General features: G+C 39.4%; 1 long non-coding RNA gene and 1 pseudogene across 1 annotated transcript; both read right to left on the reverse strand.

Moving 5' to 3' along the window:
• Positions 1–11,942, reverse strand: part of LOC121394122 — a 112,641-nt pseudogene extending 100,699 nt beyond the window's left edge.
• Positions 1,225–2,825, reverse strand: LOC121394303. The gene is made up of 2 exons (XR_005961633.1): positions 2,005–2,825; positions 1,225–1,534 (listed from the first exon to the last, which is right to left on the reverse strand). It is a non-coding gene; the product is annotated as an uncharacterized LOC121394303 (long non-coding RNA).
• Positions 11,943–12,118: the final 176 nt, after the last annotated feature.

Here is a 12,118-nt window from a genome sequence, read left to right on the forward strand (position 1 = left end):
CAGTAGATGTTTCCTAAAGCCCCTGTTAAACACCTGTATTAGTCATTCACTAGAAAGATAAAAGCCTGGCTGTCCCTGATATCCCAGTTTTATGTATTAAGGTGATATGTGCTACCTAGCAGCACTTGCCACTGTTTTTCTTTTTCTGTTTTTTTCTAAGTAGCTTTACATTTGATGCCAAAATCACTCCTAGTTATCCTCGAATCCAGCTGAATTCCTACATATTATATAGAATAATTCACTTCATAGTCTATTTATTTATCATACCCAGGTCCAGACTGGGATTCACAATAGGCCCTGGTATTCCACAGTACACACAGGCCCCACCAGCTCAATAAATGGCAACTTACAGCAGCTCCTCTGGCATTTGCCAGAACCCACATATTGCCAGTCCGGGCCTGCTTTAGACACAGTACAGATCAGGAATTGCATATGAAGAAGTGTCAATGAAAACAGATTCAGGAATGGATTTAGAAAGGAAACTGCAATCTTGATTATTGCGGGGAAGTCTGCACTGGGTAAACTACTTGAGAAGTGGCGTAATGATATCCCTGAGTTAGACACTGACACCTGGAAAGAGGTCCTCGATTCTATTTTTGACCATATTGTTGCTTCCCGGGATAAAATGATACAATATAAGTTTTTACACAGAGCTTATCTTACCCCTAGTGTGCTAGCCAAAATGTCCCCAACCCAGGTGGATGAATGCCCCAGGTGCCATCTCTCTCCAGCAGACTTCATGCACATGGTTTGGTCGTGTAATAAGATACAAAGGTTCTGGAGGGAGATAGCACAGTATATGTCTGACATGCTGGATGCACCAATTATGGTGGAACCCCGGGGTATGCTTCTGAATCAAGTTGCGGATCTAGCTCCCACGGTAGCGGAGAAAGCATTGCTTTCCATACTGTTTGCTTATGCCCGTAAATCCATCACCATGCAATGGAAGGCGCCTCAGGCCCCAACTATACAATTCTGGGAGACGCAGATTGCACATGCAGTACCACTGTACAAACTTCTCTATATAAGACGAGGTTGCCCGGCAAAGTTTGAGAAAATATGGTCCCCTTGGATTGACGCACACGATAGTCACAATTAGAACCAAGGCAACTACCCTAATGTTTCCAAGGATAACCTAAACAGAAAAGGAAAATATACATGCCTACTCAGACCCTTCCCCACCATAGGTAGAGTGCAATACAAACATAATGAAGCAGTGCAAAGTTAAGTTTAGTTAGGTTTATTGGTTATCTAGTAGCAGAGTAATTAGGATAGTACATACAAGGTATAGAAGCTACAAACGTGGTAAAAGGATGTCATGGCTATGGTAAACTGATTACAACGCTGTAATAATGTCTGTGTTACATGAATACACTGAGTAAACTTGTATCTCATCCATGTTAATGTACTGTATTGAACTAAATAAAGAAACTTTTGTTAAAAAAAAGAAAGGAAACTGCAAATCTCAGTGTTGGCGTCTATTTTTTTCTGTTGTGTGTATCAGCTGCTGCGAGGGATCAGTGGAAGAGCATTCCTGGAAACAGAGTTGGACAGATCTGTGTAAGTGTTGGGCCAGAGAGTAACATGCAGAGCACTGGCACAGATCACACAGAGAGGAGCCCGTTGGATTTCCATATGCTTATGTAGCTGGTGCTTTCTGTTACGTAGCTGGATCTTACAATTTTTTTTTTTCAGATATGATTGAAGTGCTTTCCAGCCAGGGCTGCCATCAACAACATTTTCTGGGCCCCCAGAGCCCACTCCCCAACCCCCCACTGTACAAAGGCCAAACAAACATGGTCTCTAAAACAGTAAAAAGCCTTTTGGACAAAGGATTATTAATCCTGCCACCACATCAAACAATAATAATTTGTGGCCAGGAGATTCCTAACAGATTAAAAAAAAACATTTTTGACCAGGGCCCCTACTAATAAAAAAACACTGTTGGCCTGGGCTCCCTATGGTTAGATGATAAGCAGGGCCCTCTACAAGTGTGAAACTTACCTCTAAAGTTCCACGGGCGGTCCTCTTCATCCCCCTCTGTCAGCTTCTTCATTCTTCTCCATTCATCTTTCTTCATTCTCCTCCGCTCAGCTTTCTTCGTTCTTCTCTGCTCGACTTTCTTTGTTGTTCTCCGCTCAGCTTTTTTCATTCTTACGCGCACATTTTTTTTGTTCTTTTCTGATAGCAGCCGCGACAGCAGAAGATTCTTCTTCGCTAGGCCACCATTGTAAGCTGAACAACACCGGGCCTGGAACAACTGTACCCCCTGTGCCACCCCGATGGTAGCCCTGTTTCCAGCTGAAGTAAAAAATGTTTTCCCCCTCCCAAACCTAATTTGCACATGCAAATTAGGATTTGGTTCGTTATTCGGCTGAATCTTTCGCAAAAGATTTGGGGGTTCGGCCGCATCCAAAATAGTGGATTCGGTGCATCCCTAGTATGTGATAATGGAATGCAATCAAAATTGTTTATTTGTGCCTGAAATAGCATCTGACTCTGAATCTAATTTTGTGGCTTGGTAGGTGATGGGCATCTCTTGCAGTGCTTTACACTGGATCCCTAGAGAGGTGATTGGTGAGTGACAGCTGAGAAACTGGGTCTTCATCTGCCCACAGTACTTGGCAGGGCAGCCAGCTGGCCAAGTTGTTTTGAGACTTTAGAAGTAATATTGTGTTTACATCCCCCACCAAGACCCCAGCCAGGCAGTTATGTAGCTAGAGTCTATTTCAAGTAAGCTACATTAGATGGGGCCATTATGGTTGATATACAGTGGTGTGAAAAACTATTTGCCCCCTTCCTGATTTCTTATTCTTTTGCATGTTTGTCACACTTAAATGTTTCTGCTCATCAAAAACCGTTAACTATTAGTCAAAGATAACATAATTGAACACAAAATGCAGTTTTTAAATGAAGGTTTACGTTATTAAGGGAGAAAAAAACTCCAAATCTACATGGGCCTGTGTGAAAAAGTGATTGCCCCCCTTGTTAAAAAATAACTTAACTGTGGTTTATCACACCTGAGTTCAATTTCAAAGGTTATAAAGCCATTTCTAAAGCTTTGGGACTCCAGCGAACCACAGCGAGAGCCATGATCCACAAATGGCAAAAACATGGAACAGTGGTGAACCTTCCCAGGAGTGGCCGGCCGACCAAAATTACCCCAAGAGCGCAGAGACAACTCATCCGAGAGGCCACAAAAGACCCCAGGACAACATCTAAAGAACTGCAGGCCTCACTTGCCTCAATTAAGGTCAGTGTTCACGACTCCACCATAAGAAAGAGACAGGGCAAAAACGGCCTGCATGGCAGATTTCCAAGGCGCAAACCACTTTTAAGCAAAAAGAACATTAAGGGGCACATTTACAAAGCTCGAGTGAAGGATTCGAATTAAAAAAACTTCGAATTTCGAAGTGTTTTTTGGGCTACTTCGACCATCGAATGGGCTACTTCGACCACGAATCGAACGATTCGAACTAAAAATCGTTCGACTATTCGACCATTCGATAATCGAAGTACTGTCTCTTTAAGAAAAACTTCGACCCCCTACTTCGGCAGCTAAAAGCTACCGAAGTCAATGTTAGCCTATGGGGAAGGTCCCCATAGGCTTGCCTGAGTTTTTTTGATCGAAGGATATTCCTTCGATCGTTGTATTAAAATCCTTCGATTCGAAGGATTTAATCGTTCGATCGAACGAATAATCCTTCGATCGTAGGATTAGCGCTAAATCGTTCAACGATATTCGAAGTCGAACGATTTTAGTTCCTAGTCGAATATCGAGGGTTAATTACCCCTCTATATTCAACCCTTAGTAAATCTGCCCCCAAGGCTCGTCTCAATTTTGCTAAAAAACATCTCAATGATTGCCAAGACTTTTGGGAAAATACCTTGTGGACCGACGAGACAAAAGTTGAACTTTTTGGAAGGTGCGCGTCCCGTTACATCTGGCGTAAAAGTAACACAGCATTTCAGAAAAAGAACATCATACCAACAGTAAAATATGGTGGTGGTAGTGTGATGGTCTGGGGTTGTTTTGCTGCTTCAGGACCTGGAAGACTTGCTGTGATAGATGGAACCATGAATTCTACTGTCTACCAAAAAATCCTGAAGGAGAATGTCCGGCCATCTGTTCGTCAACTCAAGCTGAAGCGATCTTGGGTGCTGCAGCAGGACAATGACCCAAAACACACCAGCAAATCCACCTCTGAATGGCTGAAGAAAAACAAAATGAAGACTTTGGAGTGGCCTAGTCAAAGTCCTGACCTGAATCCTATTGAGATGTTGTGGCATGACCTTAAAAAGGCGGTTCATGCTAGAAAACCCTCAAATAAAGCTGAATTACAACAATTCTGCAAAGATGAGTGGGCCAAAATTGCTCCAGAGCGCTGTAAAAGACTCGTTGCAAGTTATCGCAAACGCTTGATTGCAGTTATTGCTGCTAAGGGTGGCCCAACCAGTTATTAGGTTCAGGGGGCAATTACTTTTTCACACAGGTTTGGATTTCTTTTCTCCCTAAATAATAAAAACCCTCATTTAAAAACTGCATTTTGTGTTTACTTGTGTTATCTTTGACTAATAGTTAAATGTGTTTGATGATCAGAAACATTTTGTGTGACAAACATGCAAAAGAATAAGAAATCAGGAAGGGGGCAAATAGTTTTTCACACCACTGTAGTTAATACAAACTAAACTCCTTAAAGCAAGAAGATGCCATCATTTTTCATAACATTATTACCACTTTAATCAATTTTACCCAAGGCTTTCAGGAACAAAAAATCAATTATATTCTTGATAGTGATTCACGGCTTTTAGATCTGACCCTGACAAAACATTAAACAAAGGCTTGTGCTGCTACTACTCCAGGTAATGTTTGGGCTGCTTGGTAACCAGGAGAGAATTACATTTCTAGACAGAGGTTTCAGGCCAAAAATAAAAAATACTGAATAAAACAATAAAACTTTAAACTGCTGCTTTGTGAATGGGATGGAAGAGATGATGCCGTTACCATGAATCTCTTTGACACGCAGTGTGTTCTGATGAAGTCTGTGTTTCAGAATAATCTGTTCAAATAGTAGAAGGTCTTTCTGTGAAGAACCTGGAGTGTACAACTGTATAGTTAAAATCCATGACAGTTATCTTTTATTATGCAGAACTTTGGATTGACCTTTATGTCAATAATATTAAAGCAGTAAATGAATGTAGTGATATCACCACAGAACCAAAAAGAAGCCCCTTGTAGCCCAATGTTCTCCATACTACCCTACCTGCGTTCACTTTTCTGTTGCCTGTACCATCATTATGGTTGGTGGAAGCCCCATGGAGCATTTTGGAGTTTGATATACGAGTCAAGGAAAGGGTTCATCTCAAGGGGGGGGGGGGGTTTAGCCAATTTGTTAGAGACCTTCCCAGTGTAGTGCCTGGCCCCACTTAGCAGGCCCGGACTGGCAATCTGTGGGTTCTGGCAAATGCCAGAGGGGCTGCTGTATGGTTCTATAGAAATCTACCATATAGTGGGCTGGTAGGGGGCTGTTTGGGCTGGTGGGGGGCTGTTTGGGCCTCTGTGTACTTGGAATGGCAGGGCCTATTTTGACTCCCAGTCCAGTCCTGCCACTTAGTATGTAACCCTTTTGTTGTCCTTTAAAATCATGACTATGGATGTGACTTGAGCAGTTACCCAATCTTCCCCTACATTTGTCATCAATGATATAGTGAATAAAGTATCGCTTATTGTAAAATATAAGGATATTATAAGTCACAGAGCAGTTCCATGACCGTTAGTGAGTCATGTGATAAAAATGACATCACTACTCGCCGTTTATAACTAATGACATCACTAGTCACCATTTATAAGATATAATTTACAGGAAATGCATGGCTTTTGTGTATTATAAAGGGATTTAGCCACTGTAGATAGTCCGGTATATGCAAGGAACTATCAGGTAGCTCAGTGGTTAGCACTTCTGCCTTACTGAGTTTGTATGTTCTCCTTGCGTCTCTGTGTGTTTCAACCAGGAACTCCGGTTTCCTTTCATACTCAAAATGCATAGAGGCAGGTTGATTGGCTTCAAATGAAATTGAGTAATTAAATGTTATCAGAATCTTAGATTGTAAACTATATTGGGGCTGGGACTGATGTGTATTACAGCCCATAAGAAGGGTGGAAATACAAGCTACCTCTGCTGCATTTATTCTTACTTTTTGACGGACCTGGACCACAGCTTTCCAGAAATCTTTAGCTTCTACTCTATGGCACATCATCACACATCTGGGATTGAACAACATAGTCTACCACAAAAACCTGCTGAAGAATTGCTCCATTCATCACCTAAGTAAGAGGAGAAAATGAAAAAATAGACGTGATTTCTAGCTTGAAGCTTCTTTTTGCAAATGATGGTAGCAAAAGTTGCTCAGTTCATCATGTAACTAGAACAGAAATGAAGCAGCGGATACACCTGAATCAGATATTCAATACATATCATTTTATATTTTAAAACAAACCTAGTTTTAATGCCTCTGGCAAAACTTAGCAGTTTCTGGCTGCTTAAAACTTTTGTGCTCAAAGTGCCCAAAAGCACCATTATGAGCCATGTTTATAAATGAAAACAAATAGTATATATTACCTTCTTTTAGAATGTATTTATTTCTTCTTTAAAGGGGTGGTTCACCTAAAGTTAACTTTTAGTATGTTATAGAATGGCCAATCTAAGACAATGTTTAGTTATTAGTCTTCATTATTTATTTTAAAAGCTTTTTTTATTTAATATTTGCCTTTTTAAATAGGGGTCACTGACCGAATCTAAAATCAAATGTTCTGTAAAGCTACAAACGTATTGTTACGGCTACTTTTGATTCTTTGATTCCTCATATTTCTTTTCAGGTCCTCTCCTATTCATATCCCACTCTCTTATTCAGGGCAATGCATGGTTGCTAGGTTAATATGGTCCCTAGAAACCAGATTGCTGAAACAGCAAACTGGAGAGCTGCTGAATAAAAAGCTAAATAACTGAAAAACCACAAAAAAACAAATACAATTTGTCTCAGAATATCACGCTCTACATCATAATAAAAGTTAACTGAAAAGTGAACAACCTAAATATAGGATATATATGTCCTAAATATAGTAAAGGGAAGCAATACAACACATATTACCTCCTTTTGTATGGTTAGCTTTACTTTAAGCCTCTTTGAATGATGCTCAGTCCAGACAAAGCCTGCATCGATAAGTCGTACCTAAAGAAAACAAACATTACAGAAGATATAAGAATATTCTCTAAATCACAAGTTATATACAGTGTTAATAATGTCATCAGTTATAATCGAAGCGCAATGTTGTCGTTTGTCAACATGACTTACTGAAACTTATTATAAAAAAAGAATGTACCCCATGTTGTAAAATAAAAGGACACAAAGCCAAAGGTGACTTATATGGTAGTGGATCTCCTCTGTGACTTAGATATCCCAATGTTTTAATATTTCTGTAATTTGGAATACAATTTCTCCTATACAAGCTGGTGTGATTATCCATATGCAAACAACTGTTAATTTATGAAATTACTTAAATTATTTTTAAGGAGTCAATGCAGATTTGTGGTGCATATTTATATGTTATTGAACATGGAAAAACTGTTGGGGAAAGAATGGTGGAACCATAGCATACAATAAAAGTATTCAGTACATTTTTTTTGTTTCTTTTGTACTTTCAATGACATTCTGGAAACATTTAAGACTGTAAGCACATGCTTCTTCTACCACTGCTCACCTTATGTGAGTTAAGCCCAACAAATATTGTCAAGAGTACATGTGCTATCTTAGTTACTAATAAAAGAACACAAAATCACTAAAGCTCAAGACAGCAGGGTGGTTCAACACCGCCACACAGAGGGAGATTTAACGTAGCATTCTCAATTTCCAAAATATAGTAGCTTATGTTTTATAAAATACTTTGAAGATAAATAGAAACCCACGACAGCATATGAATGGGCTGGTTCTATGACAGCACAATGTGCAAGTCCTTTTTAATTTCTCCGTTTGCCCTGTTTAGTTTAAAATAAATATATTTTGTGATTAAAAGTATGTTCAGCCTAAGCTCTATTCATTGAACAAGGGGGGGTTTACTGCCCCTTTAAATGGAGGTTGGATTATGAGCACCTGAAATTAACGTTTTGCCCATGGTACATGGAAGCTATGTTTCTGAAATAAGAAAGTCCATAAGCCTGTTAATTTTGATTTCACAAAAAAAACTAACTCAGCTTCTTTCCATTGCTGTCTCAGCAGTTATATCATTTATATATAGGGGGAACGGCCAGTGCTGACACTCTATAAACATCATAAAACTTAAAACACCTGCATTCAATTTGAATGCTCTTTTATTATTAATTGTGCTGATCCAGCAATCAGCTGTCACTGTGAGTGCCATTTCCCTTGGGAGATCAGATGAAAACCTTCCAAAACCAGTCCAACACTGTGCCAGTAAGAATCACAGCCCATCACTAGGACAGCAAGAAGCCACAGGAAAGAAAGGTTGTGTAAGAAAAAAAAAAAGTTGCAGGAGGGTTTATTACCTATACAGTTGTAGGTTTATGGGATCTCTCTCTCTTTAGGCCAGATATTGATTGGGGAAGCCCGTCGGATGGCCCCCCACTCGGTCTGTCTGCAGCTTTTAGCGGCCGTGTATGGGGGCCTTTAGACTTTGTCAACAGCATATTAAAAGTGAATGATTCCATTTAAAAGTATTCAGCCAAATCACTAAAATGAATATATGTACATTCTGAACAAATGTAAACATCTGCAAACAAAACAATCACATAAAGTTAAGGGTTTAGGTTCAGTATGAATCCGGAAACAAATGCGAGTCTTTGTGCATCCCTAAATTAAATGCATTTCTTTGTTTGTCTTGAAGATTTCAGTTATTGTGTGATTTGTGACAATAATAAATAGTAGTTCAGCATCTTACCGTTCACATTGTTTGCAGAAATGCACTGACACTTGCTTTGGGATGCCCTCGCTAATGTCAACCTGTGTCCGCAAGCAGGCTACACACATGTTGGCTGGATTGGGGGGGGGATTGGAATGCCACACTGGCAGCAAAGTCTGTACAAAGAAAATACATTTAATCGCTGTAATTACAACAAGGGATCAGGACTGATCACACAGAGAAACATCTAAAGATACTGTAGGATACCGAGAGAAACTTATTTATCACCTCTATAATTACCTTTCAACAGGCATGCTAATTGGATTTCTAAATACCAACAGCATCATCATTTATTGTCATTGCTTTATTCTAAAACTGCAGTTGAAAGAAATGAAATATTCTGACAGGTACTGTTTCTCATTTTTTGTTCCAATATTCTAAGGGCAACAATTCCAAAATGTTGTGTTTTTAGCCAGTTTTGAAAATGAGTAATAAGCAGCAAAGAACAAACCACTCAAGTACTCCCTGATATAAAGCATGCCATGTTTTGAGTACCAGGATATTATTGTGTGCCAATAAAGAGCAGCTAGTAAATGCAAATGGCAAGGAACCCCTCCGAAAGCACGTTTGCAAGAAGACCACTGCATGGAGAGCAAATTGGGGGTTAAAACCAGCTCCCCTCCCCCAAAACCCTCCTGTCAAGTTTACTGAGCTGATGGAGGGTCAGCGTAACATTTCAGAGCTCAGCACATGTTGTGAATGAAGCATTAGAACTCAACTCCACGCATGTCTTTCACATCACTATTAGAGGGGTTCTTCACATTTAGGTAAACTTTTAACATATCATAGAAAGTGATATTCTGAGACAATATGTCAATGGTTTTATTTTTTTATTATTTGTGGTTTCTGAGTTATTTAGCTTTTTATTCATCAGCTCACCAGTTTGTATTTGCAGTAATCCAGATGCTAGGGTATAAATTACCCCAGCAAAAATTAATTGATTTGACTAAGAGACTGGAATGTGAATAGAAGAGGCCAGAATAGAAAGATGAGTAATACAAAGCAATAACAATAAATGTTTAGCCTTACAGAGCATTGTTTTTTTTAGATGGGCTCAGTGACCCCTAGTTGAAAACTTGTCAGAGCCAGACGAAGGTGATTTGGACATTCCATAATATACTAAAAATGAATGTAAAGGTGAACCATCCCTTTAATTATCTGTAAGGCAATATTACAAACAATAAAGAAGATTGCAACAAAAAAGTAGTTTTAGCATTCAAGTGTTATTTAGATCACTCAAGACACGTAATTAGAATCCCTTTTTACATTGTGATTTAACCCAACCCCTGACTCGTTTACAATCGAATCTTTATATAAATAAATATGAATTTCTTATTAAACAATAAATTAACATTTATTACATAGCCAGTGGTTTTCAACTATAATCAAATAAAAGCCACAGCTTTTGCAGGGAAAACTTTTGAAATGTCCAACTTCAGTTTAGTTACAGTCCCAGCTGTGCAGACTGTTAATAATAAATATACCCTCTTTATGATCAATTATTCATACAATTATTTATAAGGGCATTGTTCAGCGTCATCACACAGTCTTTTGTAGGGACTGTTATAAATAAACAGACAAACAGAAAAGCACTCACATGTTGCCCTGGCTGCTTGTTGCAGGCTCTTTCATGTACTCCATTACTAATAAAGAGTTTTCTGCAAAAAATAAAGTTTTAAACTGTTATATTATAAACTACATTAACGCGCACACACACACATATAAACATTTTCCAATAAAGTTCTAAACAAGCATGTAGTGCCAGAAAACATAAGGTTTGGCATAAAAAAAAAGAAATTAGGAAATGGATAATCTTATATATTTTTTTGGACTGGTTCATAACTATACTTTTGCAAGACTGCTGCTTTGGGGGGTTAAAACCAAAGACAGAAGGCCTGTCAAACAAGAATCCTTCGGCATATGGAGCCCTCCAAACCAATCCTGTCTGTTTACGGTGCCAATTTTTGTATGTGTATTGACCAATTCATTAGAACCCCTGCATCTCTTGTGTCTCAGGCATTATAATTAACTTGGCATCCCTCATTTTTTCTCCAATACTCATACTAACGACTGCATAATGCTCATTAAAATGCAGGCACTGCACATATAAAACTCTATGGGGCAGATTTATCAAGGGTCGAATTTCGAAGTTAAAAATACTTAGAAATTCGACCATCGAATTGGAATACTTCCACTTTGAATATCGAAGTCGAAGTTTTTTTCATCTAATTTGGGTATCCTGCGGTCGAACTAAAATAGTTCGATCGAACGTTTAAATCCTTCATTCGAACGATTAAATCCTTTGAATCGAACGATTGGAAGGATTTCAGCGATCGATCGAATGATTTTACTTCGACTTCCAAAAACTTAGAAAAGGGCTCTAGAAGGTCCCCATAGGCTAACATAGCACTTCGGCAGGTTTAATTTGGCGAAGTATTGAAATCGAAGTTTTTTTTTAAAGAGACAGTACTTCGATTATCGAATGGTCGAATATTCAAACCAGTGTCGGACTGGCCCACAGGGATACCAGGAAAAGTCCCGGTCGGCCAAAGTGTTAGTGGGGCCCTCATGCTGCTAGACATTTGGCCTATTTCATGGCCATTCCCTATTTCTATGAGAACAAAGTGGCTAAATAGATGGGATAATCGATTATAGTATGTAAAGAACAGGAGAATAGATGAGTGAGGAAAGGAAGACTAATAGTACTAAGAGTGGGCCCCTGGTCTAATATTAATTTGTGGGCACCTAGTCAAAGGTTTTTAGGTGGGCCCCTGGTGTCCCAGTCCGACACTGATTCAAACTATTTTACTTCGAATCGAATTCGAAGTCTAAAGGTGCCCATACACTGAGAGATCCAACGATCGGATCCTAACGAATAGCAATGGGCGGTCGGATCGCGGGACCGCATCAACGAATAGATGCGGCCGCGATCCTACTGGATTTTTTGTCCCATCCGAAAGTTGGCCATATCTCAATCGGGGAAGCTTGTCGGGGGGCCCCATACACGGGCCAATAAGCTGCCGACACGGTCTGTCGGCAGCTTTTATCGGCCCGTGTATGGCCACCTTAAGTCGAAGTCGTAGTATCCTATTCGATGGTCGAAGTATCCAAAAAATGACTTTGAATTTTTAATTTTTTTTTTTT

The sequence above is a fragment of the Xenopus laevis genome, chromosome 5S (assembly GCF_017654675.1).
Source record: "Xenopus laevis strain J_2021 chromosome 5S, Xenopus_laevis_v10.1, whole genome shotgun sequence".
In the NCBI taxonomy this organism is placed as follows: domain Eukaryota; kingdom Metazoa; phylum Chordata; class Amphibia; order Anura; family Pipidae; genus Xenopus; species Xenopus laevis.